Source organism: Takifugu rubripes, chromosome 2, assembly GCF_901000725.2.
Source record: "Takifugu rubripes chromosome 2, fTakRub1.2, whole genome shotgun sequence".
Taxonomy (NCBI): domain Eukaryota; kingdom Metazoa; phylum Chordata; class Actinopteri; order Tetraodontiformes; family Tetraodontidae; genus Takifugu; species Takifugu rubripes.
The window spans coordinates 13,799,903-13,809,480 of NC_042286.1; positions in this window are offsets into that span (position 1 = coordinate 13,799,903).

Consider the following 9,578-nt stretch of genomic DNA (forward strand, 5'->3'; position numbering starts at 1 on the left):
CATGGTTCCGCGAGGAACATGTCGGACTCTGTTTTACAGCCTCATTAATGCACAGCGGGACGTTGCGAGGTCAAATTCCTGCGCGTTCCTCACACCTGCCCGTTGAAGCAACGCAGCCTCTGATGGGTTTTATGATCCATGTGGATGTGGAAGATTTGCCAGGCGTCCTGAGTCACGGCTGCAGGTGGACGTGTGCGTACCTGCGCAGGAGGAACCCGTCAGGAACCAGTCAGGAACCCGTCAGGAACCAGTCAGGAACAGAGTCACCAGGCTCCACGGGGAACCTGGCTGATGCAGCAGGTCCAGAAGAACCACTATTGTCTGTTGAATGTGACAAAGTGAAGGTGTTTCCAGGACCACCCCCCCCCCCCCCCCCCCCCCCCCCCCCCCCGCCCCCCAGCCGTGTGTGTACAAACAGGCCGGCGTGCGGGAGAGCTGCCATAGAGACGTTTACAGGTCCTGGCCTGAAGAATGCAAACAGCAGCGAGTGCAGCTCTTATCTGACAAAAGAGTAAACTTTACAGTCCTGTTGTGGCTTGTCTGTGTGGTCTGAAGCTGCAGTTCGGAGCGGTGACGGAGCATCTGGACAGAACTGACGATCCCTTTTCTGGGATTTTCCGTCTTTTTAGAGGCCAGAAACTGGTCTAAAGTGGTGTTTACAGGAGAGGAGCCCGAGCGAGGTCAGGGGGCGGGGTCAGGGGTCACACCCTCAGGTTGGACCACCTCAGACGGGTGTTTCCGTCTGGAGCTCCAGCTGCTGGAACAACCGGAGGAACCAGGCTCAACGTTGACCTTTCGCCCTCTGAGAACCAACGACTCAAGTCGGATTTGACTCGATTCGCCGAAGACGCTGGTTCGTCAGCAGCTCCACGTCTCCCACGGGCGGAGGTCGAGAGTGGCGGGAATCTGCTGCGACCACATGTGGAGGTTTGATACCAGCAGCAGATCCGGGGGAGAAACAGCGACACGGTGGCTGAGCTTTGTTTGAGGAGACGCATGAGGGCTGAACTCCGCTGAGAACTTCTTCTTCTTCAGGTTAGAACCTCCCAAACAGACGGAACACAGCAACCCCAGGACAGGCACCACGGCCACGGAGGTGCAACGCTGTGGTTGCCAGGGCAACTCCTGCTATTGATCAGGACTTCCTCCGGGATCAGGAGGTCTGATGAACTGTACCAGAAGGTCACCAGGAACTGACGCGACAGTTCTGGAGGAGATGATTCTGCGACCATCTCCTCCAGAAAGATTCCAAACACACAGAAGTGACCACAACACACACACACACACACACACACACACACACACACACACACACACATAAATATTTAGATTCCGAAAAGTTTTCAGGCGCCGAAAACATCAACCTTGTTGAGTTTAGCTGAAGAACGTCTGGAAACAAGAATCAGACAAATAACAAAAAAACATACCTTTACAGAGAGGGACACACACACACACACGCACACACACACACACGCACACGCACACACACACGCACACACACACAGAGTAAACACACACGCCCACATAGGGCAGGTGAGCAGGTGTTTGTCGGCAGGCAGATTCAGTTCCTCTGAGGTCACATGATCAGCAGGTGAACTCACTCTAATCCAGAAGGTGTCTGATAACGCTGGAGCCACGAGGGCTCCTGTCTGTCTGTCTGTCTGTCTGTCTGTCTGTCTGTCTGTCTGTCTGTCCTCTGTCTGTCTGTCCCTCTGTCTGGCCGTCTGTCTGACTCTGTCTGTCCCTCCGTCTGTCTGTCCCTCTGTCTGTCTGTCCCTCTGTCTGTCTGTCCCTCTGTCTGTCTGCCTGTCTGTCTGTCCCTCTGTCTGTCTGTCCCTCTGTCTGTCTGTCCCTCTGTCTGTCTGTCTGTCTCTCCCTCTGTCTGTCTGTCCCTCTGTCTGTCTGTCTTCCCTCTGTCTGTCGTCTCCTCGTCTGTCCCTCTGTCTGTCTGCCTCCCTCTGTCTGTCTGCCTGTCCCTCTGTCTGTCTGTCTGCCTGTCCCTCTCTGTCGGTCTGTCTGCTGTCGGTCTGTCTGCTGTCCCTCTGTCTGTCCTCTGTCCTCTCTCTCTCTGTCTGTCCCCTCTGTCCCTCTCCCTCTGTCCTCTGTCTGTCTGTCTGTCTGTCTGTCTGTCTGTCTGCCTGTCTGCCTGTCCTCTGTCTGTCTGTCTGTCTGTCTGTCCCTCTGTCTGCCTGTCCCTCTGTCTGTCTGTCTGTCTGTCCCTCTGTCTGTCTGTCTCTCTGTCCCTCTGTCTGTCCCTCTGTCTGCCTGTCTCTCTGTCTGTCTGTCTGTCTGTCTGTCTGTCTGTCCCTCTGTCTGTCCCTCCGTCTGTCTCTCTGTCTGTCTGTCCTCTGTCTGTCTGTCTCTCCCTCTGTCTGTCTGTCCCTCTGTCTGTCCCTCTGTCTGCCTGTCCCTCTGTCTGTCTGTCCCTCTGTCTGCCTGTCCCTCTGTCTGTCTGTCTGTCCCTCTGTCTGTCTGTCTGTCCCTCTGTCTGTCTGTCTGTCTGTCTGTCTGTCTGCCTGTCCCTCTGTCTGTCTGTCCCTCTGTCTGTCTGTCTCTCTGTCTGTCTGCCTGTCCCTCTGTCTGTCTGTCTGTCTGTCCCTCTGTCTGTCTGTCCCTCTGTCTGTCCCTCTGTCTGTCCCTCTGTCTCTCTGTCCCTCTGCCTGTCTGTCTGTCCCTGTCTGTCTGTCTGTCCCTCTGATGTGAAATCAGAAGGTAAAATCACACATCTGAAAGGTTCCGGTTTGGTCCAGTCCCCCTCAGGAGCTGTGACCAAGGCAGCGGTCCACAGTCTGGACTAGACAGGACCCCTGAGACCACCTATGTCCTCGGAGGTCTCTGTGTGGACCCAGCTGAAGGCTGAGGATCAATAACGTGCGCTAGCTAAGCGGGCATCGACCTAAAGACTGAAATTACACCTGCAAATTCAGCCTTTTTACTCATCCTTCAAAGACCGGGTCCCGTTTCTCCCACCGTGCTGCAGGTCAGTGAAGGCCTCGGGCTCTGGACGGTCCCTGTCATCTTCCAGGGCAGCACATGGGTTCTGTTCCCACACCCAGCGCCGCCTAAACACCTCATTAGGCTGCGCAGGGTGGAGAACCCTCAGCTCCAAAGAGGAAGGAACAAAACGAGCCCCCCCCACCACAGACACTGTCAATTAGGCCCCCGTCTGAGCCTGCTGGCTGGAGCTCCAGGTAATTAATACCTGCAGCAGCATCAAGGGGCTCTGGGAGCGCCGCCACAAAGGCCGGAGGAGGCGGCGCCCTGCACACCTGAGGTCGGACCAGCGGATCAAACGCGCGCGTGCGGACGGCCACGACAGGAAGTCCCACGTCTGTTCCTTCCTGCTTCACCAACACAACAAAAACAAGTGTAAATGTAAAGAAATGGGTCCGGGATCCTCCCGCTGTTCTGCTGGGAAAGATCTGGAACGTTGGATCAGCCAAAAATCTCCGGAACGCCGACAGGAAGCTGCGACCGTCGGGCCAAATATCTCCTGTTCGTCAACTCCATCGTTCCAACCATTAACGAGACTGTTTATCTCCCCCAGCGGGGGGGTCCAGATCTTCTCCGGTGATAGCGGCGGCGGCGGCGGACGCATCACTTTCCCCGCGGCCCCCCCGCGGCCCCCCCGCGGCCCCCCCGCGGCTACGCACCGTGGGTGTGAATCACATTCTTAGATGAAGAGATGAAGACGTCGGCGAGGCTGCGGGCGAACGCGGCCGAGCGGCGCCGCGTTTCCCCGTAAACGTCCAAATGTCTGTGCGGAAGGAAGTTAGCATGCTAAGGCTAGCAGGCGAGCTGCGGCGCCACCGGTGTCCTGCGGGGGCAGCGAGGGGCTGAGGAGAGTCACCCGGAGCTCCTCGGGGGTCCGTCCGCACCTGCAGCCGGGGGTTGTTGCGCTCACGTCGCCGTAGCAACCACATCCCCGCTCAGGCCTGGGTCAGATTACAGCGTTTGTGAACCTCCAGCGATCAGATCGTCACCTGAGCATTATGGGCTGTTTCCTGTCAGAGGACATCGTGGGGCCACCTGCACTGTCGTACTCCACAGTTCAGCAGAACTCCTCCCCCCTCCTCTTCCTCCTCCTCCCCCTCCTCCTTCTCCTCTTCCACCCCCTCCCCATCTCCCCCCTCCCTCCCTCCTCTTCCTCCTACCTCCCCCTCCTCCTCTCCCTCCTCCTCTTCCACCCCCCCCCTCCTCCTCCTCCTCCGCCTCCTCCTTCTCCTCTTCCACCCCCTCCCCTCCTCCCCCCTCCTCTTCCTCCTACCTCCCCCTCCTCCTCTCCCTCCTCCTCCTCCCCCCTCCTCTTCCTCCTCCTCCCCTCCTCCTCCTCCTCTTCCACCCCCCCCTCCCCTCTCCTACCTCCCCCCCCTTCCTCCCTCCACCCCCCTCCTCCTCCTCCCCTCCTCTTCCTCCTCCTCCCCCCCTCCTCCTCCCCCCCCTCCCTCTTGCATAACATCCGTGGTGGGAGGTGAGCTGTGATGCGGGCGAGGCCTCCCCCCCTCCCCTCCTCCCCCCCCCCCCCCCACCAGGAGCTGCATGTGTGTGCACGACCACATACTTGTGGAGGAGGCGTGTTTGCTTTGGCTCACACGCACGTTCCCGGTGCAGCAGCGCCGCAGGAAACGGCCCCGTTGTAGCGCGGCTCCGTTGCTACGCTAACAGCAGGAGGCCACATTAATCTCCCGGGAATCTTTGGCCACATCTGAATCGGCTTCATTCCCCCTCTATCACCAGAAGTGGGCGGGGCCTAGAACTGTGGCGCCCCCGCCGCTGCGCTCCCGTCTGAGTTATGACACATTATTCCGACTCGGGCCGCATTCAAGCGACAGCGCCGCAGGAAAAGGACATATTGTCCCGCTGTGTGTGGGACTGCATGATGGAGGTGTCCTTGTCCGGGCGAAACACGCCATTGTTCCACCGACAATCCGCAACCCGACGCAGGAAGTGACACACAGGACGCAAACACAATGAGCTGCGGCTCCGCGACAACAGAGCGGAGGAGCAGGAAGCGCTCCCAATGCTCCCAACGCTCCCAACGTGCACGATGCAGGGACGGGAGCACAGAAATATAAACGTCTCTGTTGTCCGGGGGGGGGGGACGACCTCCTAGGACGACCTCCTGGGACGGTCCTCTCCCACTGTCCACGCTCTTCCCGCCTCTTGTCTCCTTCTCTTGGGATAATTGGATCCTTTGCAGCGAGGCGGCATCATTTGTCGGAAGGTTCTGGGCCTAATCGCCCTGGAACCCCACGCGCTGTCCTCTCCGCTGGCTCCGAGCGGCTCCCGTTTACGATGGAAAACCGGGAACGTCGGCTCCCGTTTGCGATGGGAAACCGGGAACGTCGGCTCCCGTTTGCGATGGAACGCCGGGAACGTCGGCTCCCGTTGCCTCCACTCCCGACCGCGACGGGACAAAGCTCCCCTTTTCACATTGCAGGAGGAAAGAAAGGGAGGCAATCAGATAGGAATGCTGCTGGAATTCCCCGGAATCACCCCCCCCCCCCCCGTCATTCCTCCATCATTGGTCACAAATCCATACGGAGCGTTAACGTGCGGAACAATGCACAACGGAGCTATTCTGCGAGCATAATGCAAGGAAACGTTAGCTCAGAGGGACAAATGGCCGGACTATAGAGCGCCCCATCCCAGGAACAATCGGGTAGGAAGCCTGTGCAGGTGCCCACCTCCTGTGGAAACATCCCCCGGGCCGGGCCGGGCCGGGCCGGGCCGGGCCGGGTCTCAGTCACATGACGCACGGAGGGAGACAAAGGAGGCAGCAGCAGGTAAGAAGCCACGTGAAGGTTGGAGGAGAGAGGTCACACCTGGCCGCCAGGTGGGGGCGTGTCTTAAACGGCGTCCTGGCGATGACATCCAGGTGGATCTCGGTACCGGAGTCCTGGTTCTGCTCCTATTTTCGGGCCTCTCAGGGAACGAGAAGCGTGCGAGGTCAAAGGGTCGCGGCTGCGTGAGGACGTGTGTCCGCGCTATCGGATCTCCGCAGCCTCATTGTTACTGCGCGCTGGTTCTGAGCGGCGCTGGATGACAGACGGGCTTTCTTCAGAACCACCACTGAGGCGGGTTCAGCTGCAGGAAACAACACTTTCTACTGCAAGATTCCGATCTACGGAGCGCTGCCAGGCACAACAATGCCGCGCTGAAAACGGGAGCGGAGGCCAGGCGACCCTCCCCCGGGTCCGCTCGGTTCCGAGCAGAAGGAGCGGCCCGGCTGGCGGCTCTGATAAGGACCTGGAAGGACGGGAAACCAGAGAACAAACTGTTCTGATGAACAGCCTGACCAGCCCGCGGGCCGGGGCAGAATAATCCCAAACATCCGGGAGCAGGACTGCCCTCCAGCCGACACCCTCAGGAACCAACCCTGGAGGAACCAACGCTGGAAGAACCAACGCTGGAGGAACCAACCCCAGAGGAACCAACACCTGAGGAACCAACCCCAGAGGAACCAACGCCTGAGGAACCAACCCCAGAGGAACCAACACCTGAGGAACCAACCCCAGAGGAACCAACACCTGAGGAACCAACGCCTGAGGAACCAACGCCTGAGGAACCAACCCCAGAGGAACCAACACCTGAGGAACCAACCCCAGAGGAACCAACACCTGAGGAACCAACCCCAGAGGAACCAACACCTGAGGAACCAACGCCTGAGGAACCAACGCCTGAGGAACCAACCCCAGAGGAACCAACACCTGAGGAACCAACGCTGGAGGAACCAATGCTGGAGGAACCAACCACAGAGGAATCAACCCTAAGCCAATGGTACATGTCCTCAGGTGTCCTCAGGTGTCCTCGGGTGTCCTCGGGTGTCCTCGGCTGTCCTCAGGTGTCCTCAGGTGTCCTCGGGTGTCCTCGGCTGTCCTCAGGTGTCTTCAGGTGTCCTCAGGTGTCTTCGGGTGTCCTCAGGTGTCCTCAGGTGTCCTCCTCTTCTCACAGTACTGATGCTGGGATTGTTGGGCGATCGAGCAGAGTCTGTCCTCTCTCACTAATTACAGAGGCCATCGCTGGGACAGAGGGAGACACGTCAGGACTTGTGTCCGACTGCTGGACACCAGGACTGTGGGTCCCTGGGTCACCGTACCTGGTCACGTGATTGATGGGTAGTGTCAGCCTGTGGTGTTGAGGGGGCGTGGCCAGCAGGTACGACAGGTTCAAGCGCAGTGATTTTATTGCCAGGTGACTTTACGACTCGAAGCCCAACGGCCAGCGAGACCTGCCAGCTGCTCCAACCGTAGCCTAGCTTAGCTTAGCCTAGCTTAGCTTAGCATCCACGTGAAACGATGCCTCCCAGCTGACGCTAGCACGCTAGCGCCTCGGTGAAAGACACGTTTTCAGCACGAGTTGCCCAACGTTCGCGCTCCACACGCACGTTTTTAGCGTGTGTGTGCGTGTCGTCATGCTTCCCGTGACTCTGGTCATGGATCGGCAGCTCCCCCCCCCCCCCCCCCCCCCAATGTGGTCTCAGGGATAATGGGAACCTGATCGGAGGCAAAACAGGAGGCAGCAGCCGTGGTTAGTAGGTGTGTGTGTGTGTGTGCGTGCGTGTGTGTGTGTGTGTGCGTGTGTGTGTGTGTGCGTGTGCGTGTGTGTGCGTGTGTGTGTGTGTGCATGTGTGTGTGTGTGTGTGTGTGTGTGTGTGTCGGGGTCTTTTGTGAGAACCTCTTCAAAGCGGCGGCCCTTCTATTTGTCCGCTGGAGCTCTTTGTAATGGAATCCTCCACTGTCATTTTGCCCCCTTTATTTTTAGGCAGGGCCATTATTGCCCCCGCGGCCCCTCAGGCTTTGTCTCAGGGTCAGGTTAACTCCTTTTTTCACCTTGTTCAGGAGCGTTTCCTCCCCCTCCTGCTCACGTTCTGTGGGCAGAGTCACGGATCACAAACGGGGGCCGCTGCTCCGCTCGGACCAGGTGTCGCTGGGAACGCCGGGACGGGACCGGTGTGTGTTGGACCTCGGACGTCCCGACGACCACAGCGGGCGAGGGTGTGAGACGCGGCGTGGAGGCGGGAACACCAGCTGAACATATTGATTAACCCTTGATGACGTCCTGGTGTCTCACATATCAATATATCAATATGGCCCCGCCCACACACACACACACTCACACCAGCTTACCTGTAATATGTGACATGAGTGGATGAATAAAACATCCCAGGCTTTAGCTGCCGGGTAACTGGACCCGGGTCGGGGGGACAGGAGGCGGGCCGGCAGCTCCGGCCAGCGGCGGCAGGCGGCCGCGGACGCTGGCGAGGAGTAAAAGCTGCATTATTGCTGCCACCAAAACACCATGTGGTGGACACGAAGCATCCAGAGACACAACTGTGTGTGTCCAGCTGCTCGGCTACAAGCAGCTGAGCGGTGTGTGTGTGTGTGTGTGTGTGTGTGTGTGTGTGTGTGTGTGTGTGTGTGTGTGTGTGCTTAAAATATTCAATTACTTGAGTGAGTTACTGCATCACATTTTAGTTTCATTCACCACAGAAGAAGAACTTCCGAAAGCTGATCTTTCTTTTCCCCAGTTAGCCACCAGTTAGCCACCAGTTAGCCAGTGGGCATCAACGTCCTCCACATCACAGGGATGACTTTAAAATTTTAGTAAATATTTATCACTATTTGTCGGCGTAACCATGGTGATCCTGAAATACTGCCTGTAGTTCCACACGCTGCCTTTAGGGGCGGTAGTGAGGCGCCTTTTACCTGAACGAATCGAACACTTTTATCACATCGCAGGTCGTTTAAACAACACCTGAAAACTACAGTTTTACACAGGCAGCACAGTCTTGACCTGTTGCAGCAGAACACACACACACACACACACACACACACACACACACACGCACACACACACACACACACACAGGGTCAGGTTCCCCTCTGTGTCCAGTGGCTTATTAATCATTAAACTCAACTGCTTCCCCAGAGGAGGGGAAAAAGCCCCCCCACTCTCTCGTTACACCCGTTAAGGTATGAGAGAACAACAATGAAGCTCAGCCAATCAGAACGCTCGCTGCAGCGTGGAGCAGGTGACAGCAGGTAGACCCGAGTGGACCAGATTAAGCCTTTGTTCTGAGAAGTAACTGTTCACACACACACACACACACACACACGAAGCCTTTAAACTGGTATCAGAAAACTCTGTCGTGCTAAAACAGAATCTAACCACAAATAAAGAAGACAAATTTAAAAACGATGTTTTTTAAAGGAAATCCTGGTTTATCACCGGAAATATTTAACGTAAAGTTTTCAGAATTCGGCTCGATGACAGGAGCGGTGCGCTGGTCGGGGGCGCCCCCTGCTGGTAGACACGGGTACTGCAGCGTCCTCCGGTCTGCTGTAAATTAAAGTTATTGCATTTGTTAATTAGATTCTTTTTTCCGTTTGGTTTCATGTGTCGGTGGTCCTGACTCAGTTTCATCATCACGTGGTTCTGGAGAAGGAATGAAACTAAGTGAAACCGGTGAATCCCGCCACCAGGGGGCACACTGTCCCCTGAAAGCCCGTATGGTGGAAACAACAACTTTACCGGAAGTGAAAGAAAGGAAAACTGAGGAATATTTTCCATTTACA